Below are 27,511 nucleotides of genomic sequence, written 5' to 3'. Positions count from 1 at the left end.
TATCTATATCTATATATGTCTTAATCTATCTATCTATCTATCTATCTATCTATCTATCTATCTATCTATCCTACCCTGTCTTTCTAAGGTCTTTGAAAGCCAAGTTAACAAACAGATTACCGACCATTTCGAATCCCACCATACCTTCTCCGCTATGCAATCTGGTTTCAGAGCTGGTCATGGGTGCACCTCAGCCACACTCAAGGTTCTAAACGACATCATAACCGCCATCGATAAGAGACATTACTGGGCAGCTGTATTCATCGACCTGGCCAAGGCTTTTGACTCTGTCAATCACCACATTCTTATTGGCAGACTCGACAGCCTTGGTTTCTCAAATGATTGCCTCGCCTGGTTTACCAACTACTTATCTGATAGAGTTCAGTGTGTCAAATCGGAGGGCCTGTTGTCCGGACCTCTGACAGTCTCTATGGGTGTGCCACAGGGCTCAATTCTCGGGCCGACTCTCTTTTCTGTATACATCAATGATGTTGCTCTTGCTGCTGGTGATTCTCTGATCCACCTCTACGCAGACGACACCGTGGCCTCCAACTGCTCTTAAACGCAAGTAAAACTAAATGCATGCTTTTCAATCGATAACTGCCCGCACCTGCTCGCCCGTCCACCATCACTACTCTGGACGGCTCTGACTTAGAATACGTGGACAACTACAAATACCTAGGTGTCTGGTTAGACTGTAAATTCTCCTTCCAGACTCACATTAAGCATCTCCAATCCAAAATTAAATCTAGAATCAGCTTCCTATATCGCAACAAAGCATCCTTCACTCACGCTGCCAAACATACCCTCGTAAAACTTACCATCCTACCGATCCTCGACTACGGTGATGTCATCTATAAAATAGCCTCCAACACTCTACTCAACAAACTGGATGCAGTCCATCACAGTGCCATCCGTTTTGTCACCAAAGCCCCATACACTACCCACCATTGCAACCTGTACGCTCTCGTTGGTTGGCCCTCGCTTCATACTCGTCGCCAAACCCACTTTTTTTTATATATTTTTTATGTCACCTTTATTTAACCAGGTAGGCTAGTTGAGAACAAGTTCTCATTTGCAACTGCGACCTGGCCAAGATAAAGCACAGCAGTGTGAACAGACAACACAGAGTTACACATGGAGTAAACAATTAACAAGTCAGTAGAAAAAAAGGGAGTCTATATACATTGTGTGCAAAAGGCATGAGGAGGTAGGCGATGAACTGAGATAAGGCGGAGCTTTACCTAGCATGGACTTGTAGATGACCTGGAGCCAGTGGGTCTGGCGACGAATATGTAGCGAGGGCCAGCCGACTAGAGCATACAAGTCGCAGTGGTGGGTGGTATAAGGTGCTTTAGTGACAAAACGGATGGCACTGTGATAGACTGCATCCAGTTTGCTGAGTAGAGTGTTGGAAGCCATTTTGTAGATGACATCGCCGAAGTCGAGGATCGGTAGGATAGTCAGTTTTACTAGGGTAAGCTTAGCGGCGTGAGTGAAGGAGGCTTTGTTGCGGAATAGAAAGCCGACTCTTGATTTGATTTTTGATTGGAGATGTTTGATATGAGTCTGGAAGGAGAGTTTGCAGTCTAGCCAGACACCTAGGTACTTATAGATGTCCACATATTCAAGGTCGGAACCATCCAGGGTGGTGATGCTAGTCGGGCATGCGGGTGCAGGCAGCGATCGGTTGAAAAGCATGCATTTGGTTTTACTAGCGTTTAAGAGCAGTTGGAGGCCACGGAAGGAGCGTTGTATGGCATTGAAGCTCGTTTGGAGGTTAGATATCACAGTGTCCAATGACGGGCCGAAAGTATATAGAATGGTGTCGTCTGCGTAGAGGTGGATCAGGGAATCGCCCGCAGCAAGAGCAACATCATTGATATATACAGAGAAAAGAGTCGGCCCGAGAATTGAACCCTGTGGCACCCCCATAGAGACTGCTAGAGGACCGGACAGCATGCCTTCCGATTTGACACACTGAACTCTGTCTGCAAAGTAATTGGTGAACCAGGCAAGGCAGTCATCCGAAAAACCGAGGCTACTGAGTCTGCCGATAAGAATATGGTGATTGACAGAATCGAAGGCCTTGGCAAGGTCGATGAAGACGGCTGCACAGTACTGTCTTTTATCGATGGCGGTTATGATATCGTTTAGTACCTTGAGTGTGGCTGAGGTGCACCCGTGACCGGCTCGGAAACCAGATTGCACAGCGGAGAAGGTACGGTGGGATTCGAGATGGTCAGTGACCTTTTTGTTGACTTGGCTTTCGAAGACCTTGGATAGGCAGGGCAGGATGGATATAGGTCTGTAACAGTTTGGGTCCAGGGTGTCTCCCCCTTTGAAGAGGGGGATGACTGCGGCATCTTTCCAATCCTTGGGGATCTCGGACGATATGAAAGAGAGGTTGAACAGGCTGGTAATAGGGGTTGCGACAATGGCGGCGGATAGTTTCAGAAAGAGAGGGTCCAGATTGTCAAGCCCAGCTGATTTGTACGGGTCCAGGTTTTGGAGCTCTTTCAGAACATCTGCTATCTGGATTTGGGTAAAGGAGAACCTGGAGAGGCTTGGGCAAGGAGCTGCGGGGGGGGCGGAGCTGTTAGCCGAGGTTGGAGTAGCCAGGCGGAAGGCATGGCCAGCCGTTGAGAAATGCTTATTGAAGTTTTCGATAATCATGGTTTATCGGTGGTGACCGTGTTACCTAGCCTCAGTGCAGTGGGCAGCTGGGAGGAGGTGCTCTTGTTCTCCATGGACTTCACAGTGTCCCAGAACTTTTTGGAGTTGGAGCTACAGGATGCAAACTTCTGCCTGAAGAAGCTGGCCTTAGCTTTCCTGACTGACTGCGTGTATTGGTTCCTGACTTCCCTGAACAGTTGCATATCACGGGGACTATTCAATGCTATTGCAGTCCGCCACAGGATGTTTTTGTGCTGGTCGAGGGCAGTCACGTCTGGAGTGAACCAAGGGCTGTATCTGTTCTTAGTTCTGCATTTTTTGAACGGAGCATGCTTATCTAAAATTGTGAGGAAGTTACTCTTAAAGAATGACCAGGCATCCTCAACTGACGGGATGAGGTCAATGTCCTTCCAGGATACCCGGGCCAGGTCGATTAGGAAGGCCTGCTCACAGAAGTGTTTTAGGGAGCGTTTGACAGTGATGAGGGGTGGTCGTTTGACTGCGGCTCTGTAGCGGATACAGGCAATGAGGCAGTGATCGCTGAGATCCTGGTTGAAGACAGCGGAGGTGTATTTGGAGGGCCAGTTGGTCAGGATGACGTCTATGAGGGTGCCCTTGTTTACAGAGTTAGGGTTGTATCTGGTGGGTTCCTTGATGATTTGTGTGAGATTGAGGGCATCTAGCTTAGATTGTAGGACTGCCGGGGTGTTAAGCATATCCCAGTTTAGGTCACCTAACAGAACAAACTCTGAAGCTAGATGGGGGGCGATCAATTCACAAATGGTGTCCAGGGCACAGCTGGGAGCTGAGGGGGGTCGGTAGCAGGCGGCAACTGTGAGAGACTTATTTCTGGAGAGAGTAATTTTCAAAATTAGTAGTACGAACTGTTTGGGTATGGACCTGGAAAGTATGACATTACTTTGCAGGCTATCTCTGCAGTAGACTGCAACTCCTCCCCCTTTGGCAGTTCTATCTTGACGGAAGATGTTATAGTTGGGTATGGAAATCTCTGAATTTTGGTGGCCTTCCTGAGCCAGGATTCAGACACAGCAAGGACATCAGGGTTAGCAGAGTGTGCTAAAGCAGTGAGTAAAACAAACTTAGGGAGGAGGCTTCTGATGTTGACATGCATGAAACCAAGGCTTTTTCGATCACAGAAGTCAACAAATGAGGGTGCCTGGGGACATGCAGGGCCTGGGTTTACCTCCACATCACCCGCGGAACAGAGAAGGAGTAGTATGAGGGTGCGGCTAAAGGCTATCAAAACTGGTCGCCTAGAGCGTTGGGGACAGAGAATAAGAGGAGCAGGTTTCTGGGCATGGTAGAATATATTCAGGGCATAATGCGCAGACAGGGGTATGGTGGGGTGCGGGTACAGCGGAGGTAAGCCCAGACCCTGGGTGATGATGAGAGAGGTTGTATCTCTGGACATGCTGGTTGTAATGGGTGAGGTCACCGCATGTGTGGGAGGTGGGACAAAGGAGTTACATTTACATTACATTTACATTTAAGTCATTTAGCAGACGCTCTTATCCAGAGCGACTTACAAATTGGTGCATTCACCTTAAGACATCCAGTGGAACAGCCACTTTACAATAGTGCATCTAAATCTTTTAAGGGGGAGGGTGAGAAGGATTACTTTATCCTATCCTAGGTATTCCTGAAAGAGGTGGGGTTTCAGGTGTCTCCGGAAGGTGGTGATTGACTCCGCTGTCCTGGCGTCGTGAGGAGTTTGTTCCACCATTGGGGGCCAGAGCAGCGAACAGTTTGACTGGGCTGCGCGGGGAACTGTACTTCCTCAGTGGTAGGGAGGCGAGCAGGCCAGAGGTGGATGAACGCAGTGCCCTTGTTTGGGTGTAGGGCCTGATCAGAGCCTGGAGGTACTGAGGTGCCGTTCCCCTCACAGCTCCGTAGGCAAGCACCATGGTCTTGTAGCGGATGCGAGCTTCAACTGGAAGCCAGTGGAGAGAGCGGAGGAGCGGGGTGACGTGGAGAGAACTTGGGAAGGTTGAACACCAGAGGGTTCTGGATGAGTTGTAGGGGTTTTATGGCACAGGCAGGGAGCCCAGCCAACAGCGAGTTGCAGTAATCCAGACGGGAGATGACAAGTGCCTGGATTAGGACCTGCGCTGCTTCCTGTGTGAGGCAGGGTCGTACTCTGCGGATGTTGTAGAGCATGAACCTACAAGAACGGGCCACCGCCTTGATGTTAGTTGAGAACGACAGGGTGTTGTCCAGGATCACGCCAAGGTTCTTAGCGCTCTGGGAGGAGGACACAATGGAGTTGTCAACCGTGATGGCGAGATCATGGAACGGGCAGTCCTTCCCGGGAGGAAGAGCAGCTCCGTCTTGCCGAGGTTCAGCTTGAGGTGGTGATCCGTCATCCACACTGATATGTCTGCCAGACATGCAGAGATGCGTCGCCACCTGGTCATCAGAAGGGGGAAAGGAGAAGATTAATTGTGTGTCGTCTGCATAGCAATGATAGGAGAGACCATGTGAGGTTATGACAGAGCCAAGTGACTTGGTGTATAGCGAGAATAGGAGAGGGCCTAGAACAGAGCCCTGGGGACGCCAGTGGTGAGAGCGCGTGGTGAGGAGACAGATTCTCGCCACGCCACCTGGTAGGAGCGACCTGTCAGGTAGGACGCAATCCAGCGTGGGCCGCGCTGGGAGATGCCCAACTCGGAGAGGGTGGAGAGGAGGATCTGATGGTTCACAGTATCGAAGGCAGCCGATAGGTCTAGAAGGATGAGAGCAGAGGAGAGAGAGTTAGCTTTAGCAGTGCGGAGGGCCTCCGTGATACAGAGAAGAGCAGTCTCAGTTGAATGACTAGTCTTGAAACCTGACTGATTTGGATCAAGAAGGTCATTCTGAGAGAGATAGCGGGAGAGCTGGCCAAGGACGGCACGTTCAAGAGTTTTGGAGAGAAAAGAAAGAAGGGATACTGGTCTGTAGTTGTTGACATCGGGAGGGATCGAGTGTAGGTTTTTTCAGAAGAGGTGCAACTCTCGCTCTCTTGAAGACAGAAGGGACGAGCCAGCGGTCAGGGATGAGTTGATGAGCGAGGTGAGGTAAGGGAGAAGGTCTCCGGAAATGGTCTGGAGAAGAGAGGAGGGAATAGGGTCAAGCGGGCAGGTTGTTGGGCGGCCGGCCGTCACAAGACGCGAGATTTCATCGGGAGAGAGAGGGGAGAAAGAGGTCAGAGCACAGGGTAGGGCAGTGTGAGCAGAACCAGCGGTGTCGTTTGACTTAGCAAACGAGGATCGGATGTCGTCGACCTTCTTTCCAAAATGGTTGACGAAGTCATCTGCAGAGAGGGAGGAGGGGGGGGAGGGGGAGGAGGATTCAGGAGGGAGGAGAAGGTGGCAAAGAGCTTCCTAGGGTTAGAGGCAGATGCTTGGAATTTAGAGTGGTAGAAAGTGGCTTTAGCACTTTTTTTTTTGAGTTATCAGGGGTATGAAGAGTGGAACTAGGGGCTCCATTGTGAACTAAAACAATGATAACTAACCTGAACAACAGTATACAAGGCATATTGACATTTGAGAGAGACATACAGCGAGGCATACAGTAATCACAGGTGTTGAATTGGGAAAGCTAGCTAAAACAGTAGGTGAGACAACAACAGCTAATCAGCTAGCACGACAACAGCAGGTAAAATGGTGTTGACTAGGCAACGGGGCCAACAGATAAAACAAACAAGCAGAATGGAGTACCGTGATTAATGGACAGTCCAGCGTGCATCAGCTATGTGGCCAAGAGATCAGTGTCCAGGGGGCAACGGTGGATGGGGCAGGGAAGCTGGACTGGCGAGTGTTATCCAGGTTTTAAAAAAACTAAAAATGACTAAATAGCTTGTAGCTAGTTAGCTTCTGGAGGTTCTTGAGTGTGTTCTAAAAAATTTAAAATAATAGCGATTCCGTATCACATTGGGTGAGGCAGGTTTCCGGAAGGTATAAACAAATAAAAAATCAAAAAGAGATAGAAAGTAAATATGGGTGTTTGGGACGCGGCGATTCAGACGGTTAGCAGGCCTGTGCTAGCAAGCTAACAGTTCGTAGATAGCTAGTTGTGAAGATCCAGCTGAAAAATGTTCCGTTTGCGGTGGGAATCCGGGGATGAAAAATAAATAGGTCCGTTATGCTCTGGTTAGAGTCGCGTTGTTCGAACTGGCGAGAGCTTTCCGGGCTGAAGGTTAGCTGATGACCGGTTAGCTGAAGACCGCTAGCATAGCTGGTGGTTAGCTGGCTAGCTTCAGTTGAGGGGTTGAGGGGTTCCGGTTCCGAAGTAAATATAAATACTTTAGGAAAAATAGCTACATTGGGTGAGGCGGGTTGCAGGAGAGTGTTTGGAAGCTTAGGTTTAGCAAAAAGTTTTTAAAGAGATATGCGAAGAAAAATATGTAAAAAACGAAAAATAAACGATATATACAGGGGACACGACACGACAGGACGACTTACTGCTACGCCATCTTGGATCTACAGGTTATCTACAAGTCTCTGCTAGGTAAAGCCCCGCCTTATCTCAGCTCACTGGTCACCATAGCAGCACCCACTCGTTGCACACGCTCCAGCAGGTATATCTCACTGGTCACCCCCAAAGCCAATTACTCCTTTGGTCGTCTTTCCTTCCAGTTCTCTGCTGCCCATGACTGGAACGAATTGCAAACATCTCTGAAGCTGGAGACTAACATCTCCCTCCCTAGCTTTAAGCACCAGCTGTCAGAGCAATGTACAGATCACTGCACCTGTACATAGCCTATCTGTTAAACAGCCCATCTATCTACCTACCTCATCCCCATACTGGTATTTATTTATTTATTTTGCTCCTTTGCACCCCAGTATCTCTACCTGCACATTCATCTTCTGCCGATCTACCATTCCAGTGTTTAATTGCTATATTGTAATTACTTCGCCACCACGGCCTATTTATTTCCTTAACTTACCTCATTTGCACTCACTGTATATAGACTTTTTGTTTTCTTTTGTTCTACTGTATTATTGACTGTATGTTTTGTTTATTCCATGTGTAACTCTGTGTTGTTGTATGTGTCGAATTGCTTTGCTTTATCTTGGCCAGGTCGCAGTTGTAAATGAGAACTTGTTCTCAACTAGCCTACCTGGGTAAATAAAAGGTGAAGTAATTAAAAAAATAAAAAAATCTATCTATCTATCTATTTAAATCTATATATATTGTACTATATCTATCTATATTTGACAATATCTTTCTTTATCTTACTATATCCATCTATATCTTACTATATCTATGTATATCTATTTATATCTTACTATATCTATCTATAACTATTTATGTCTTACTAAATTTATGTATATCTTACTATAATATATCAATATCTATCTACACTACCGTTCAAAAGTTTGGGGTCACTTAGAAATGTCCTTGTTTTTTTGTTGTCCATTTAAATAACATCAAATTGATCAGAAATACAGTGTAGACATTGCTAATGTTGTAAATGACTATTGTTGCTGGAAACAGCTCATTTTGAATGGAATATCTAAATAGGCCCATTATCAGCAACCATCACTCCTGTGTTCCAATGGCACGTTGTGTTAGCTAACCCAAGTTATCATTTTAAAATGCTAATTGATCATTAGAAAGCCCTTTTGCAATTATGTTAGCACAGCTGAAAAGTTTTGTTCTGATTAAAGAAGCAATAAAACTGGCCTTCTTTAGACTAGTTGAGTATCTGGAGCATCAGCATTTGTGGGTTCAATTACAGGCTCAAAATGGCCAGAAACAAATAACTTTCTTCTGAAACTCGTCAGTCTATTCTTGTTCTGAGAAATGAAGGTTATTTCATGCAAGAAATTGCCAAGACACTGAAGATCTCGTACAATGCTGTGTATTACTCCCTTCACAGAACAGCACAAACTGGCTCTAACCAGAATAGAAAGAGGAGTGGGAGGCCGTGGTGCACAACTGAGCAAGAGGAAAGTACATTGGAGTGTCTAGTTTGAGAAACAGACGCCTCACAAGTCCTCAACTGGCAGCTTCATTAAATATTACCCGCAAAACACCAGTCTCAACATCAACAGTGAAGAGGCGACTCCAAGATGCTGGCATTTTAGGCAGAACTACAAAGAAAAAGTCATATCTCAGGCTGGCTAATATAAAGAAAATATTAAGATGGGCAAAAGAACACAGACACTGGACAGAGGAACTCCCCCTAGAAGGCCAGCATCCCAGAGTCGCCTCTTCACTGTTGACGTTGAGAATGGTGTTTTGCGGCTACTATTTAATGAAGCTGCTAGTTAGAATTTTAATTCATAGGTTGAATTGAGTTAAATTCAGAAATTCAGAATGGACTCCAACCCTGGTGTGTGTGTGTGTGTGCGTGCGTGCGTGTGTGTGCGTGTGTGTGTGTGTGTATCAACACCCCTGGCCAGTGTCCCAGGAGAAGGGACCTCTGTGCTGCCAGACCCTTGGTCTGCTCAGGTCTGCTCAGGTCTGGTACAGTAGTCTGCCACAGCAGACACAGCCAGGGAAACAAGGACACACACTGGATTAACACAGGAGAGAGGGACAGAGAGACAGAAAAAGGAGAGAGAGACCGTGAGAGAGAGAGCGAGAGAGAGAGAGGGGGTTGAGCTGGAGGAAAACAGAGAGACAGAGAGAGTGAGAGGGCGAGAGAGGGGAGAGAGAGAGAGAGGGGGGTTGAGCTGGAGGAAAACAGAGAGACAGAGAGAGTGAGAGGGCGAGAGAGGGAGAGAGAGAGAGAGAGAGAGAGGGAGCAAGAGGGGGGGAGGAGAGAGGGGGAGGATAGATAGAGAGGGGGAGGAGAGAGAGAAGCAGAGGATCAGTTAGTGCCGCGGAGCACGCGAGTCAGCAACACAGACATAGAGAGAGAAAGAGAGTGACATTAGGGGGGAAAAAGAGCTGGACTAAGACAGACGACTAACTGGAGGCGTGTGGGAGAGAAAGGAGGAGAGAAAAGAGGTGTGTGGATGGGAGGAAGAGCTGAGAAAGGAGTGGAGGTGAGTGAGAGAGTGAGTGAGGAAGGACAGTAGTTATAGAGGAGTGATCAGTGGACAGAGAACCTTCATTACACAGCACACACACACACTTGTGTCTGTGAGTCTGCCCTTGAGTTGATGTGTTTGTGGTGTTGTGTTGTTGTAGTTAGTGCTTGTATGTTAGGGCTTGTGTAAGTGCCTGTTGGTATGTGATTGTCCCATAGTGGTGGGTTTGTTGTTGCCAAGTGCCCAGGTAGAATGCGTTTCTATTTGCCCCCTCAATCTTTAAGATTGACTTTGATCCTGCTAGGGTGTGTGAATGTGTGATGCTCTGTGTGTGTGTGTGTGTGTGTGGTGTGTGGTATGTGTGTGTCCTTTGTGATTGAGGTGTACTGTGTGGCAGGTGAATAATCGTATCCGTCTGTCACTGTAGGCTTGTGTGTGTGTGTGTGTGTGTGTGTGTGTGTGTGTGTGTGTGTGTGTGTGTGTATTCGGCTGTGTAAAGCCCAATGAACTCTGTGCGGCCGGCGACATGGTGTTTTAAAGCTGTGCGTGTGTGTGTGTGTGTGTGTTATACCTCCACTGGTTTAGCTCTAGTGAATAGCTCAAAGCACAACGCTGTCCCAGAGTGTATTGCTGTGGATACTCTCTCCTACAATGCATGTTCACACAGATCTAAGCGTGTGTTCCTGTTTATGCGGCATAAGAGTGTGAGTGTTGCCTATGTTTTTGTTTAATGATGTGTGTACCCATAGGTTTGAGTGTGTGTGTGAGTGGCGTGCATGTGTGTATTAGTCTATAGCCATTCATGTGCATGTTCACTGTTCCCTTTTGCCCACACTACTTTACCTCCTTCAGGAATCTGGGTTCTAACACCGAGACCCAGTCACGCTCTGATGGGAGGTAAACACACAGATACCAGTAGAAATATAGAGGGGAGCAGCCAGGTTGCTCAAGGTCCACTGCGAAACTTGACGTCCGTCCAACCTTAAACCCTTCCCTTAAGCATTCAGACTGAATGCCTCAACTTAACCGTGGAGTTGTTTTTGTTTGAACCCTATCCCAAAACTTAACCCTTAACCCTGAACTTAACCTTTGGCTCCGAGGGCCACGTCTTCAATCCCAACGTTAGGCACGCGCTTTTTGTTTGTTTGTTTTAACGCTTCCCCTAACCTAGACCCTTAACTTAACCATTCAGAATTCATGCCGAAACGTAACCTTCAAAATGTCACGTTTATAGACAATTGTCGGATTCTGCAGTGAGACTGAGAGAGCTGATTGATGAGTGAAAAGGTAGACATAGACAGACAGATAGATAACACAGAGGGAAGAGAGGAATGGAGACGGACGGTGTGACAGCACAGAAGGAGGAGAAAAGACAGACAGACAGACAGAAGGAGGAGAGGAGGGATACAGACAGACAGACGGACGGACGGACACAGACAGACAGACAGACAGACAGACAGACAGACAGACAGACAGACAGACAGACAGACAGACAGACAGACAGACAGACAGACAGACAGACAGACAGACAGAGGAGAGGAGCGATACAGACAGACAGACGCACAGACAGACAGACAGACAGCACAGAGAGAGGAGAGGAGAGATACAGACAGACAGACAGACGCACAGACAGACAGCACAGAGAAAGGAGAGGTGCGATACAGACAGACAGACAGACAGACGCACAGACAGACAGACAGACAGACAGGCAGACAGACAGAGAGACAGACAGCACAGAAGGAGGAGAAAAGGGATACAGACAGACAGACAGACAGACAGACAGACAGACAGACAGACAGACAGACAGACAGACAGACAGACAGACAGACAGACAGACAGGAGGAGAGGAGGGATACAGACAGACAGACAGCACAGAGAGAGGAGGGGAGCGATACAGACAGACGCACAGACAGACAGCACAGAGAGATGAGAGGAGCGATACAGACAGACAGACAGACAGACACAGACAGACAGCACAGAGAGAGGAGAGGAGTGAGACAGACAGACAGACAGACAGACAGACAGACAGACAGACAGACAGACAGACAGCACAGAGAGATGAGAGGAGCGATACAGACAGACAGACAGACAGCACAGAGAGAGGAGAGGAGTGATACAGACAGACAGACAGCACAGAGAGAGGAGAGGAGCGATACAGACAGACAGTCAGACAGACAGACAGCACAGAGAGATGAGAGGAGCGATACAGACAGACAGACAGCACAGAGAGATGAAAGGAGCGATACAGACAGACAGACAGACAGCACAGAAAGAGGAGGGGAGCGATACAGACAGACAGACAGACAGACAGACAGACACAGACAGACAGCACAGAGAGAGGAGAGGAGTGAGACAGACAGACAGACAGACAGCACAGAGAGATGAGAGGAGCGATACAGACAGACAGCCAGACAGACAGCACAGAGAAAGGAGAGGAGAGATACAGACAGACAGACAGCACAGAGAGAGGCGAGGAGCGATACAGACAGACGGACAGACAGACAGACAGCGCAGAGAGAGGAGAGGAGCGATACAGACAGACAGACAGACAGACAGACAGACAGACAGAGGAGAGGAGCGAATGGTCTAATGAGATATAAAGTGAACTAGAGAGACTACGATGGTTAATCTATAGGTTATGACAAAATACATGTATGTAGACCCGAAGAGTATCTCTGGAGAGGAGAGAGGAAAGAGAGAGTTATAGAATGGGGGAGGGTGACAGATGGGGTGAGAGACAAAAGGAGGTGAGAGAAAGATAGAGGGTGGAGAAAAGCAAAGAAATGGTGAGAGATAAATATATACACTGCTCAAAAATAAAGGGAACACTTAAACAACACAATGTAACTCCAAGTCAATCACACTTCTGTGAAATCAAACTGGCCACTTAGGAAGCAACACTGATTGACAATACATTTTACATTTCTGTTGTGCGAATGGAATAGACAACAGGTGGAAATTATAGGCACTTAGCAAGATACCCCCAATAAAGGAGTGGTTCTGCAGGTGGTGACCACAGACCACTTCTCAGTTCCTATGCTTCCTAGCTGATGTTTTGGTCACTTTTGAATGCTGGCGGTGCATTCACTCTAGTGGTAGCATGAGACGGAGTCTACAACCCACACAAGTGTCTCAGGTAGTGCAGCTCATCCAGGATGGCACATCAATGCGAGCTGTGGCAAGAAGGTTTGCTGTGTCTGTCAGCGTAGTGTCCAGAGCATGGAGGCGCAACCGGGAGACAGGCCAGTACATCAGGAGACGTGGAGGAGGCCGTAGGAGGGCAACAACCCAGCAGCAGGACCGCTACCTCCGCCTTTGTGCGAGGAGGAGCAGGAGGAGCACTGCCAGAGCCCTGCAAAATGACCTCCAGCAGGCCACAAATGTGCATGTGTCTGCTCAAACGGTCAGCAACAGACTCCATGAGGGTGGTATGAGGGGCCCGACGTCCACAGGTGGGGGTTGTGCTTACAGCCCAACACCGTGCAGGACGTTTGGCATTTGCCAGAGAAACCCAAGATTGGCAAATTTGCCACTGGCGCCCTGTGCTCTTCACAGATGAAAGCAGGTTCACACTGAGCACATGTGACAGACGTGACAGAGTCTGGAGACGCCGTGGAGAACGTTCTGCTGCCTGCAAAATCCTCTAGCATGACCGGTTTGGCGGTGGGTCAGTCATGGTGTGGGGTGGCATTTCTTTGGAGGGTCGCTTAGCCCTCCATGTGCTCGCCAGAGGTAGCCTGACTGCCATTAGCTACAGAGATGAGATCCTCAGACCCCTTGTGAGACCATATGCTGGTACGGTTGGCCCTGGGTTCCTCCTAATGCAAGACAATGCTAGACCTCATGTAGCTGGAGTGTGTCAGCAGTTCCTGCAAGACGAAGGCATTGATGCTATGGACTGGCCCGCCCGTTCCGCAGACCTGAATCCAATTGAGCACATCTGGGACATCATGTCTCGCTCCATCCACCAACGCCACGTTGCACCACAGACTGTCCAGGAGTTGGCGGATGCTTTAGTCCAGGTCTGGGAGGAGATCCCTCAGGAGACCATCCGCCACCTCATCAGGAGCATGCCCAGGCATTGTAGGGAGGTCATACATGCACGTGGAGGCCACACACACTACTGAGCCTCATTTTGACTTGTTTTAAGGATATTACATCAAAGTTGTATCAGCCTGTAGTATGGTTTTCCACTTTAATTTTGAGTGTGACTCCAAATACAGACCTCCATGGGTTGATACATTTGATTTCCATTGATCATTTTTGTGTGATTTTGTTGTCAGCACATTCAACTATGTAAAGAAAAAATTATTTAATAAGAATATTTCATTCATTCAGATCTAGGATGTGTTATTTTAGTGTTCCCTTTATTTTTTGGGGCAGTGTATATACAGTGGGGCAAAAAAGTATTTAGTCAGCCACCAATTGTGCAAGTTCTCCCACTTAAAAAGATGAGAGAGGCCTGTAATTTTCATCATAGGTACACTTCAACTATGACAGACAAAATTAGAAAGAAAAATCCAGAAAATCACATTGTAGGATTTTTAATGAATTTATTTGCAAATTATGGTGGAAAATAAGTATTTGGTCACCTACAAACAAGCAAGATTTCTGGCTCTCACAGACCTGTAACTTATTCTTTAAGAGGCTCCTCTGTGTTCCACTCGTTACCTGTATTAATGGCACATGTTTGAACTTGTTATCAGTATAAAAGACACCTGTCCACAACCTCAAACAGTCACACTCCAAACTCCACTATGGCCAAGACCAAAGAGCTGTCAAAGGACACCAGAAACAAAATTGTAGACCTGCACCAGGCTGGGAAGACTGAATCTGCAATAGGTAAGCAGCTTGGTTTGAAGAAATCAACTGTGGGAGCAATTATTAGGAAATGGAAGACATACAAGACCACTGATAATCTCCCTCGATCTGGGGCTCCACACAAGATCTCACCCCGTGGGGTCAAAATGATCACAAGAACGGTGAGCAAAAATCCCAGAATCACACGGGGGGACCTAGTGAATGACATGCAGAGAGCTGGGACCAAAGTAACAAAACCTACCATCAGTAACACACTACGCTGCCAGGGACTCAAATCCTGCAGTGCCAGACGTGTCCCCCTGATTAAGCCAGTACATGTCCAGGCCCGTCTGAAGTTTGCTAGAGAGCATTTGGATGATCCAGAAGAAGAATGCGAGAATGTCATATGGTCAGATCAAACCAAAATATAACTTTTTGGTAAAAACTCAACTCGTCGTGTTTGGAGGACAAAGAATGCTGAGTTGCGTCCAAAGAACACCATACCTACTGTGAAGAATGGGGGTGGAAACATCATGCTTTGGGGCTGTTTTTCTGCAAATGGACCAGGACGACTGATCCGTGTAAAGGAAAGAATGAATGGGGCCATGTATCGTGAGATTTTGAGTGAAAACCTCCTTCCATCAGCAAGGGCATTGAAGATGAAACGTGGCTGGGTCTTTCAGCATGACACTGATCCCAAACACACCGCCCGGGCAACGAAGGAGTGGCTTCGTAAGAAGCATTTCAAGGTCCTGGAGTGGCCTAGCCAGTCTCCAGATCTCAACCCCATAGAAAATCTTTGGAGGGAGTTGAAAGTCCGTGTTGCCCAGCAACAGCCCCCCAAAAAGCACTGCTCTAGAGGAGATCTGCATGGAGGAATGGGCCAAAATACCAGCAACAGTGTGTGAAAACCTTGTGAAGACTTACAGAAATCGCTTGACCTCTGTCATTGCCAACAAAGGGTATATAACAAAGTATTGAGATAAACTTTTGTTATTGACCAAATACTTATTTTCCACCATAATTTGCAAATAAATTATAAATAAATGTTTCTTTCTCATTGTCTGTCATAGTTGAAGTGTACCTATGATGAAAATTACAGGCCTCTCTCATCTTTTTAAGTGGGAGAACTTGCACAATTGGTGGCTGACTAAATACTTTTTTGCCCCACTGTATATACACTGCCCCAAAAAATAAAGGGAACACTAAAATAACACATCCTAGATCTGAATGAATGAAATATTCTTATTAAATAATTTTTTCTTTACATAGTTGAATGTGCTGACAACAAAATCACACAAAAATGATCAATGGAAATCAAATGTATCAACCCATGGAGGTCTGTATTTGGAGTCACACTCAAAATTAAAGTGGAAAACCGTACTACAGGCTGATACAACTTTGATGTAATATCCTTAAAACAAGTCAAAATGAGGCTCAGTAGTGTGTGTGACCTCCACGTGCATGTATGACCTCCCTACAACGCCTGGGCATGCTCCTGATGAGGTGGCGGATGGTCTCCTGAGGGATCTCCTCCCAGACCTGGACTAAAGCATCCGCCAACTCCTGGACAGTCTGTGGTGCAACGTGGCGTTGGTGGATGGAGCGAGACATGATGTCCCAGATGTGCTCAATTGGATTCAGGTCTGCGAAACGGGCGGGCCAGTCCATAGCATCAATGCCTTCGTCTTGCAGGAACTGCTGACACACTCCAGCTACATGAGGTCTAGCATTGTCTTGCATTAGGAGGAACCCAGGGCCAACCGTACCAGCATATGGTCTCACAAGGGGTCTGAGGATCTCATCTCTGTAGCTAATGGCAGTCAGGCTACCTCTGGCGAGCACATGGAGGGCTAAGCGACCCTCCAAAGAAATGCCACCCCACACCATGACTGACCCACCGCCAAACCGGTCATGCTGGAGGATTTTGCAGGCAGCAGAACGTTCTCCACGGCGTCTCCAGACTCTGTCACGTCTGTCACATGTGCTCAGTGTGAACCTGCTTTCATCTGTGAAGAGCACAGGGCGCCAGTGGCAAATTTGCCAATCTTGGGTTTCTCTGGCAAATGCCAAACGTCCTGCACGGTGTTGGGCTGTAAGCACAACCCCCACCTGTGGACGTCGGGCCCTCATACCACCCTCATGGAGTCTGTTGCTGACCGTTTGAGCAGACACATGCACATTTGTGGCCTGCTGGAGGTCATTTTGCAGGGCTCTGGCAGTGCTCCTCCTGCTCCTCCTCGCACAAAGGCGGAGGTAGCGGTCCTGCTGCTGGGTTGTTGCCCTCCTACGGCCTCCTCCACGTCTCCTGATGTACTGGCCTGTCTCCCGGTTGCGCCTCCATGCTCTGGACACTACGCTGACAGAAACAGCAAACCTTCTTGCCACAGCTCGCATTGATGTGCCATCCTGGATGAGCTGCACTACCTGAGACACTTGTGTGGGTTGTAGACTCCGTCTCATGCTACCACTAGAGTGAAAGCACCGCCAGCATTCAAAAGTGACCAAAACATCAGCTAGGAAGCATAGGAACTGAGAAGTGGTCTGTGGTCACCACCTGCAGAACCACTCCTTTATTGGGGGTATCTTGCTAAGTGCCTATAATTTCCACCTGTTGTCTATTCCATTCGCACAACAGAAATGTAAAATGTATTGTCAATCAGTGTTGCTTCCTAAGTGGCCAGTTTGATTTCACAGAAGTGTGATTGACTTGGAGTTACATTGTGTTGTTTAAGTGTTCCCTTTATTTTTGAGCAGTGTATATATTTATCTCTCACCATTTCTTTGCTTTTCTCCACCCTCTATCTTTCTCTCACCTCCTTTTGTCTCTCACCCCATCTGTCACCCTCCCCCATTCTATAACTCTCTCTTTCCTCTCTCCTCTCCAGAGATACTCTTCGGGTCTACATACATGTATTTTGTCATAACCTATAGATTAACCATCGTAGTCTCTCTAGTTCACTTTATATCTCATTAGACCATTCGCTCCTCTCCTCTGTCTGTCTGTCTGTCTGTCTGTCTGTCTGTCTGTCTGTCTGTCTGTATCGCTCCTCTCCTCTCTCTGCGCTGTCTGTCTGTCTGTCCGTCTGTCTGTATCGCTCCTCGCCTCTCTCTGTGCTGTCTGTCTGTCTGTATCGCTCCTCTCCTTTCTCTGTGCTGTCTGTCTGGCTGTCTGTCTGTATCGCTCCTCTCATCTCTCTGTGCTGTCTGTCTGTCTGTCTCACTCCTCTCCTCTCTCTGTGCTGTCTGTCTGTGTCTGTCTGTCTGTCTGTCTGTATCGCTCCCCTCCTCTTTCTGTGCTGTCTGTCTGTCTGTATCGCTCCTTTCATCTCTCTGTGCTGTCTGTCTGTCTGTATCGCTCCTCTCATCTCTCTGTGCTGTCTGTCTGTCTGACTGTCTGTCTGTATCGCTCCTCTCCTCTCTCTGTGCTGTCTGTCTGTCTGTATCGCTCCTCTCCTCTCTCTGTGCTGTCTGTCTGTCTGTCTGTATCGCTCCTCTCATCTCTCTGTGCTGTCTGTCTGTCTGTCTGTATCACTCCTCTCATCTCTCTATGCTGTCTGTCTGTGTGTCTGTCTGTATCGCTCCTCTCCTCTCTCTGTGCTGTCTGTCTGTCTGTCTGTCTGTCTGTATCCCTTTTCTCCTCCTTCTGTGCTGTCTGTCTGTCTGTGCGTCTGTCTGTCTGTCTGTATCGCACCTCTCCTTTCTCTGTGCTGTCTGTCTGTTCGTCTGTCTGTCTGTCTGTCTGTATTGCTCCTCTCCTCTCTCTGTGCTGTCTGTCTGTCTGTCTGTCTGTGTGTCTGTCTGTCTGTATCGCTCCTCTCCTCTCTCTGTGCTGTCTGTCTGTGCGTCTGTCTGTCTGTATCGCTCCTCTCCTCTGTCTGTCTGTCTGTCTGTCTGTCTGTCTGTCTGTCTGTCTGTCTGTCTGTCTGTCTGTCTGTCTGTCTGTCTGTCTGTCTGTCTGTCTGTCTGTATCCCTCCTCTCCTCCTTCTGTCTGTCTGTCTGTCTGTCTGTCTGTATCGCTCCTCTCATCTCTCTGTGCTGTCTGTCTGTCTGTCTGTCTGTCTGTCTGTCTGTCTCACTCCTCTCCTCTCTCTGTGCTGTCTGTCTGTGTCTGTCTGTCTGTCTGTCTGTCTGTATCGCTCCTCTCATCTCTCTGTGCTGTCTGTCTGTCTGTATCGCTCCTCTCATCTCTCTGTGCTGTCTGTCTGTCTGACTGTCTGTCTGTATCGCTCCTCTCCTCTCTCTGTGCTGTCTGTCTGTCTGTCTGTATCGCTCCTCTCATCTCTCTGTGCTGTCTGTCTGTCTGTCTGTATCGCTCCTCTCATCTCTCTGTGCTGTCTGTCTGTGCGTCTGTCTGTATCGCTCCCCTCCTCTCTCTGTGCTGTCTGTCTGTCTGTCTGTCTGTCTGTCTGTCTGTCTGTCTGTATCGCTCCTCTCATCTCTCTGTGCTGTCTGTCTGTGCGTCTGTCTGTATCGCTCCCCTCCTCTCTCTGTGCTGTCTGTCTGTCTGTATCCCTCCTCTCCTCCTGTCTGTCTGTCTGTCTGTCTGTCTGTCTGTCTGTCTGTCTGTCTGTCTGTCTGTCTGTCTGTCTGTCTGTCTGTCTGTCTGTCTGTCTGTCTGTATCCCTTTTCTCCTCCTTCTGTGCTGTCTGTCTCTCTGTCTGTCTGCCTGTCTGTCTGTCTGTCTGTCTGTCTGTCTGTCTGTGCGTCTGTCTGTCTGTATCGCACCTCTCCTTTCTCTGTGCTGTCTGTCTGTGCGTCTGTCTGTCTGTCTGTATCTCTCCTCTCCTCTCTCTGTGCTGTCTGTCTGTCTGTCTGTGCGTCTGTCTGTCTGTATCGCTCCTCTCCTCTCTCTGTGCTGTCTGTCTGTGCGTCTGTCTGTCTGTATCGCTCCTCTCCTCTGTCTGTCTGTCTGTCTGTCTGTCTGTCTGTCTGTCTGTCTGTCTGTCTGTCTGTCTGTCTGTCTGTCTGTCTGTCTGTCTGTCTCTCCGTCCGTCTGTCTGTCTGTCTGTATCCCTCCTCTCCTCCTTCTGTCTGTCTGTCTGTCTTTTCTCCTCCTTCTGTGCTGTCACACCGTCCGTCTCCATTCCTCTCTTCCCTCTGTGTTATCTATCTGTCTGTCTATGTCTACCTTTTCACTCATCAATCAGCTCTCTCAGTCTCACTGCAGAATCCGACAATTGTCTATAAACGTGACATTTTGAAGGTTACGTTTCGGCATGAATTCTGAATGGTTAAGTTAAGGGTCTAGGTTAGGGGAAGCGTTAAAACAAACAAACAAAAAGCGCGTGCCTAACGTTGGGATTGAAGACGTGGCCCTCGGAGCCAAAGGAGGGCTATATAGAGAGAGAGAGAGAGAGCGAGAGAGAGAGAGAGGGAGAGTAAGTGTATGTGTTTGTGTTCTTCTGTGCATGCGTGCATGTGTGTGTGCGTGCTTGTGTTCATGTGTGTGTGTGTGCGTGCATGCATACATGTGTGCGTGTGTTTGTGTGTGTGTTCATGTCTGTGCGTGTCTGCATTTGTGCGTACAAGAAAATGCATGCATGTCTGTATGTGTTATCAGGCCAGTGACAGAGTGAGACCCAAACCCCCTGATTATCAGACAGAAAGAAAGGAAGGACAGAATGACGGGGAATGAGAAAAGAGAGATACGCTAATGATACAGGGACGAGAGAGAGAGGGCATGGAGGGTCAGGTTGATGGAGAGACGAGGGAGGAGGTACACACCGAGGGTCAGTGATACAGGGATGAGAGAGAGAGAGGGCATGGAGGGTCAGGTTGATGGAGAGACGAGGGAGGAGGTACAGACCGAGGGTCAGTGATACAGGGACAAGAGAGAGAGGGCATGGAGGGTCAGGTTGATGGAGAGACGAGGGAGGAGGTCCAGACCGAGGGTCAGTGATACAGGGACGAGAGAGAGAGGGCATGGAGGGTCAGGTTGATGGAGAGACGAGGGAGGAGGTACAGACCGAGGGTCAGTGATACAGGGACGAGAGAGAGAGGGCATGGAGGGTCAGGTTGATGGAGAGACGAGGGAGGAGGTACAGACCGAGGGTCAGTGATACAGGGACGAGAGAGAGAGGGCATGGAGGGTCAGGTTGATGGAGAGACGAGGGAGGAGGTCCAGACCGAGGGTCAGTGATACAGGGACGAGAGAGAGAGGGCATGGAAGGTCAGGTTGATGGAGAGACGATGGAGGAGGTACAGACTGAGGGTTAGTGATACAGGGACGAGAGAGAGAGGGCATGGAGGGTCAGGTTGATGGAGAGACGAGGGAGGAGGTACAGACCGAGGGTCCGTGATACAGGGACGAGAGAGAGAGAGGGCATGGAGGGTCAGGTTGATGGAGAGACGAGGGAGGAGGTACAGACCAATGGTAAGTGATACAGGGACAAGAGAGAGAGAGGGCATGGAGGGTCAGGTTGATGGAGAGAGGAGAGAGGAGGTACAGACCGAGGGTCAGTGATACAGGGACGAGAGAGAGAGGGCATGGAGGGTCAGGTTGATGGAGAGACGAGGGAGGAGGTACAGACCGAGGGTCAGTGATAGGTTGATGGGGACGAGAGAGAGAGAGGGCATGGAGGGTCAGGTTGATGGAGAGACGAGGGAGGAGGTACAGACCGAGGGTCAGTGATACAGGGACGAGAGAGAGAGAGGGCATGGAGGGTCAGGTTGATGGAGAGACGAGGGAGGAGGTACAGACCGAGGGTCAGGTTGATGGAGAGACGAGGGAGGGAGGAGGTACAGACCGAGGGTCAGTGATACAGGGACGAGAGAGAGAGGGCATGGAGGGTCAGGTTGATGGAGAGACGAGGGGGAGGAGGTACAGACCGAGGGTCAGTGATACAGGGACGAGAGAGAGAGGGCATGGAGGGTCAGGTTGATGGAGAGACGAGGGAGGGAGGTACAGACCGAGGGTCAGTGATGGAGAGACGAGGGGGACAGGTTGATGGGAGGAGGTACAGACCGAGGGTCAGTGATACAGAGAGAGAGAGGGCATGGAGGGTCAGGTTGATGGAGAGACGAGGGAGGAGGTACAGACCGAGGGTCAGTGATACAGGGACGAGAGAGAGAGGGCATGGAGGGTCAGGTTGATGGAGAGACGAGGGGACGAGGGAGGAGGTACAGACCGAGGGTCAGTGATACAGGGACGAGAGAGAGAGGGCATGGAGGGTCAGGTTGATGGAGAGACGAGGGAGGAGGTACAGACCGAGGGTCAGTGATACAGGGACGAGAGAGAGAGAGGGCATGGAGGGTCAGGTTGATGGAGAGACGAGGGAGGAGGTACAGACCGAGGGTCAGTGATACAGGGACGAGAGAGAGAGGGCATGGAGGGTCAGGTTGATGGAGAGACGAGGGAGGAGGTACAGACCGAGGGTCAGTGATACAGGGACGAGAGAGAGAGGGCATGGAGGGTCAGGTTGATGGAGAGACGAGGTCAGGATACAGGGAGGTACAGACCGAGGGCATGGAGGGTCAGGTTGATGGAGAGAGAGAGAGGGCATGGAGGGTCAGGTTGATGGAGAGAGGCATGGAGGGAGTTGAGGTACAGACCGAGGGTCAGTGATACAGGGACGAGAGAGAGAGGGCATGGAGGGTCAGGTTGATGGAGAGACGAGGAGGAGGTACAGACCGAGGGTCAGTGATACAGGGACGAGAGAGAGAGAGGGCATGGAGGGTCAGGTTGATGGAGAGACGAGGGAGGAGGTACAGACCGAGGGTCAGTGATACAGGAACGAGAGAGAGAGAGGGCATGGAGGGTCAGGTTGATGGAGAGACGAGGGAGGAGGTACAGACCGAGGGTCAGTGATACAGGGACGAGAGAGAGAGAGGGCATGGAGGGTCAGGTTGATGGAGAGACGAGGGAGGAGGTACAGACCGAGGGTCAGTGATACAGGGACGAGAGAGAGAGGGCATGGAGGGTCAGGTTGATGGAGAGACGAGGGAGGAGGTACAGACCGAGGGTCAGTGATACAGGGACGAGAGAGAGAGAGGGCATGGAGGGTCAGGTTGATGGAGAGACGAGGGAGGAGGTACAGACCGAGGGTCAGTGATACAGGAACGAGAGAGAGAGAGGGCATGGAGGGTCAGGTTGATGGAGAGACGAGGGAGGAGGTCCAGACCGAGGGTCAGTGATACAGGAACGAGAGAGAGAGAGGGCATGGAGGGTCAGGTTGATGGAGAGACGAGGGAGGAGGTACAGACCGAGGGTCAGTGATACAGGGACGAGAGAGAGAGAGGGCATGGAGGGTCAGGTTGATGGAGAGACGAGGGAGGAGGTACAGACCGAGGGTCAGTGATACAGGGACGAGAGAGAGAGAGGGCATGGAGGGTCAGGTTGATGGAGAGACGAGGGAGGAGGTACAGACCGAGGGTCAGTGATACAGGGACGAGAGAGAGAGGGCATGGAGGGTCAGGTTGATGGAGAGACGAGGGAGGAGGTATTAACTGAGGGTTAGTGATACAGGGATGAAAGAGAGAGAGGGCATGGAGGGTCAGGTTGATGGAGAGATAAGGGAGGAGGTATTAACTGAGGGTTAGTGATACAGGGACGAAAGAGAGTGAGGGCATGGAGGGTCAGGTTGATGGAGAGATGAGGGAGGAGGTATTAACTGAGGGTTAGTGATACAGGGACGAAAAAGAGAGAGGGCATGGAGGGTCAGGTTGATGGAGAGATGAGGGAGGAGGTATTAACTGAGGGTTAGTGATACAGGGACGAAAGAGAGAGAGGGCATGGAGGGTCAGGTTGATGGAGAGACGAGGTATAGACTGAGGCTTAATGACACAGGGACGAAAGAGAGAGAGAGAGAGACAGAGAGAGAGAGAGAGTAATGGGAAAGAGAGAGACAGGGAGTGACAGGAAAGAGAGAGACAGGGAGTGACGGGAAAGAGAGAGACAGGGAGTGACGGGGAAGAGAGAGACAGGGAGTGATGGGAAAGAGAGAGACAGGGAGTGATGGGAAAGAGAGAGACAGGGAGTGATGGGAAAGAGAGAGACAGGGAGTGATGGGAAAGAGAGAGACAGGGAGTGACGGGGAAGAGAGAGCCAGGGAGTGATGGGGAAGAGAGAGACAGGGAGTGATGGGAAAGAGAGAGACAGGGAGTGATGGGAAAGAGAGAGACAGGGAGTGATGGGAAAGAGACAGACAGGGAGTGATGGGAAAGAGAGAGACAGGGAGTGATGGGAAAGAGAGAGAGAGTGATGGGAAAGAGAGAGACAGGGAGTGACGGGAAAGAGAGAGACAGGGAGTGATGGGAAAGAGAGTGACAGGGAGTGATGGGAAAGAGAGAGACAGGGAGTGATGGGAAAGAGAGAGACAGGGAGTGATGGGAAAGAGAGAGACAGGGAGTGATGGGAAAGAGAGAGAGAGAGTGATGGGAAAGAGAGAGACAGGGAGTGACGGGAAAGAGAGAGACAGGGAGTGATGGGAAAGAGAGAGACAGGGAGTGATGGGAAAGAGAGAGACATGGAGTGATGGGAAAGAGAGAGACAGGGAGTGATGGGAAAGAGAGAGACAGGGAGTGATGGGAAAGAGATAGACAGGGAGTGATGGGAAAGAGAGAGACAGGGAGTGATGGGAAAGAGAGAGACAGGGAGTGACGGGAAAGAGAGAGACAGGGAGTGATGGGAAAGAGAGAGAGAGTGATGGGAAAGAGAGAGACAGGGAGTGATGGGAAAGAGAGAGAGAGTGATGGGAAAGAGAGAGACAGTGAGTTATGGGGAAGAGAGAGACAGGGAGTGATGGGAAAGAGAGAGACAGGGAGTGATGGGAAAGAGAGAGAGAGTGATGGGAAAGAGAGAGACAGGGAGTGATGGGAAAAGAGAGAGAGTGATGGGAAAGAGAGAGACAGTGAGTTATGGGGAAGAGAGAGACAGGGAGTGATGGGAAAGAGAGAGACAGGGAGTGATGGGAAAGAGAGAGAGAGTGATGGGAAAGAGGGAGACAGGGAGTGATGGGAAAGAGAGAGACAGTGAGTGATGGGGAAGAGAGAGAGGAGAGAGAGGAGCGAAAAGTGGAGAATATTTAGAGGAAAAAAGGGTACACAGATAAAGGAGGGAGTAACTGGAGATAATGAGAGGAGGGTGAGGAGGAGGGAGGAAATGAGGGGGTGATAAGAAGAGGAGAACAGAGGAAGAAGTATTGAAAAAGAAGATAAGATCAGTCTGAATAGAGACAAGAGTATTGAATATGTGCTACACTTCACCACTCCCCCTCCAGTTGTGTGTGTGTGTGTGTGTGTGTGTGTGTGTGTGTGTGTGTGTGTGTGTGTGTGTGTGTGTGTGTCCTTTGTGTTTGTGCTGTATTTGTGTGTGATTCTCCAGTTAACTCCAAAGTTAAAGAATCACAAAGACATGGGTGCACTGAACAAAAATATAAGCGCAACATGTAAAGTGTTGGCCCCATGTTTCGCGAGCTGAAATGAAATATCCCAGAAATGTTCCGTACGCACAAATTTGTTTACATCCCTGTTAGTGAGCGTTTCTCCTTTGCCGAGACAATCCATCCACCTGACAGGTGTGGCATATCAGGAAGTTGATTAAACAACATGAGTGTTACACAGGTGCACCTTGTGCTGTGGACAATAAAAGGCCACTCACACAACACAATGCTACGGACGTCTCAAGTTTTGAGGGAGCGTGCAATTGGCATGCTGACTGCAGGAATGCCCACCAGAGCTGTTACCGCCTTATGACCACGTGTATGATGTTGTGTGGGCGAGCAGTTTGCTAATGTCAACACTGTGAACAGAGTGCAAAATGGTGGTGCTGGGGTTATGGATTGGCCAGGCATATGCTACAGACAACAAACACAATTGCATTTTATCGATGGCAAGTGAAATGCACAGAGATACCGTGACGAGATCCTGAGGCCCATTGTCATGCCATTCATCAGCCGCCATCACCTCATGTTTCAGAATGATAATGCACGGCCCCATGCCGCAAGGATCTGTACACAATTCCTGGAAGCTGAAAAGGTCCCATTTCCTCCATGGCCTGCATACTCACCAGACATGTCACCCATTGAGTATGTTTGGGAGGTTCTGAATCGACTTGCACAATTCTATTTTTTAAACAACCAGGCTGGCGTGAGTGTTTGTGTGTGTGGATTGGGGATTCAGAAGTCAGACAAGGAAAAGAAGTAGGGGGAGAGGATTACATGTACAATATATTAAATAAAAATATAAACGCAACATGCAACAATTTCAAAGATTGTTAGAGTTACAGATCATATAAGGAAATCTGTCAATTGAAATGAATTCATTAGGACCTCATCTATAGATTTCACATGACTGGGAATACAGATATGCATGTCTTGGTCATAAATACTTTAAGAGCCACAGCGAAATTTGACGTCAATCCACGCAGCCAGGACGTTAGGATATTAATTAAAACTGCCCACTAGAGCTTTTTTTCACCCTATCCCAATCCTTAACCCTTAACTTAACATTTCTGAATGAATCCCTAAACTCAACCGTCAAGTTGTTTCTGTTAAAACCCTTTCCCAAACCTTAACTCAATCAAATGTATTTATAAAGCCCTTGTTACATCAGCCGATGTCACTAAGTGCTGTACAGAAACCCAGCCTAAAACCCCAAACAGCAAGCAATGCAGATGTAGAAGCACGGTGGCTAGGAAAAACTCCCTAGAAAGGCCGGAACCTAGGAAGAAACCTAGAGAGGAACCAGGTTCTGATGGGTGGCCAGTAACTCTTAACGTAGAATTTCTGAATGAATGTCTAAACTTAACCGTTGAGTTGTTTCTGTTGTAACAGTATCCCAAACCTTAACCCTTAACTTAACATTTCTGAATTAAAGGCTAAACTTAACCGTTGAGTTGTTTCTGTTGTAACAGTATCTCTATACATCAGAGGAGCTCTCATCAGAGATCGATACACTGCAGTGTCCTGTCCTGTAAATGGGCAAGAGCAAGGTTTGATTACTGTGCAGTAACGCATCCCCCACACACATGCAGGCAAGTGCACGCAAACACACACACAAACACACATGCACACCCACCCACACACACACACACGCACACCCACCCACCCACCCACACACACACGCACACACACACACACACACACACACACACACACACACACACACACACACACACACACACACACACACACACACACACACACACACACACACACACACACACACACACACACACACACACACACACACACACACACACTCTCCAGCCATCAATCGAATGGTTAAAACATTCGTCACACCTTCAGATGACAGGGGACTCGATTCACTAGCGCTTTCAGCTCACTGTAACCAGAACAAGGTAAAAGACACAGTGTCACGCACTGACTGTCAAACACACACACTTTGTCTGATCATCACTGTCCTGACACAGTGTCTCAGTGACTTGACACATATTCAAAACTTTTTTTGTTAGATGCCTACAGGGCGTTGTGTTCAAAAGGTATTTTTTTAAATACCAACCAACTGTTCAGAGGCTCCCAAAGCGTCTGAAGCTGAGGCAATGTTTTTACCATTATGACTATATACTTCACACTTTCTATTTTATCACTCTCTGTGCGTGTGTGTGTGTGTGTGTGTGTGTAACAGTGTGGTGACGGATGCTTTAATTGAAGTTTACCCCCCCCCCCTCCCCCCTCTCTCTTCAGTCTGGCCTCTCTCTCAACTGTTCTCTTCACTTTTCTACAGACACACACACCCACACACCCACACACCCACACACACACACACACACACACACACACACACACACACACACACCTCTCACATCTCATCAGTGATTCTTCCCCTCCCTGAAAACGCTCCTTTTATCCCTCTATCTTCTGCCTTCCTTTAAAGACCTCCCTCTCTACCCCCTCTATCCTCCACTGTGCTTTTTACCATCCCTTTCTCCATCTCCTCTTTTGCTTCAGTACCTTCTTCTCCTGTGTCTCCTTATGCATTCCCTGCACAGGATGACTCAATCTACACCATAGGATGTGTCTCAGTAAAGAGCATACAAGTAAACATCTGCACTGTGTGTGTGTGTGTGTGTGTGTGTGTGTGTGTGTGTGTG

The 27,511-nt window shown here is 48.8% G+C and overlaps 2 protein-coding genes across 2 annotated transcripts in view; one reads left to right on the top strand and one right to left on the bottom strand.

The window, feature by feature from the left end:
- The window catches only part of LOC115130563 (dedicator of cytokinesis protein 2-like), a 181,136-nt gene that overhangs the window by 58,182 nt on the left and 95,443 nt on the right, over window positions 1-27,511 (bottom strand). The gene's annotated exons all lie outside the window — the stretch shown is intronic.
- LOC115130565 (inhibitory synaptic factor 2A-like) overlaps window positions 9,494-27,511 on the top strand; it is a 40,329-nt gene continuing 22,311 nt past the window's right edge. Inside the window, exon 1 of the mRNA XM_029661829.2 lies at window positions 9,494-9,671. The gene's annotated coding sequence lies outside the window, so the exon portion shown is untranslated. The remainder of the gene's footprint in view (window positions 9,672-27,511) is intronic.

Source organism: Oncorhynchus nerka, linkage group LG6 (assembly GCF_034236695.1).
Source record: "Oncorhynchus nerka isolate Pitt River linkage group LG6, Oner_Uvic_2.0, whole genome shotgun sequence".
NCBI classification, from domain to species: Eukaryota; Metazoa; Chordata; class Actinopteri; order Salmoniformes; family Salmonidae; genus Oncorhynchus; species Oncorhynchus nerka.
Note: the sequence above shows the minus strand (reverse complement) of the source record. Positions and strands in the feature narration are given on the sequence as shown.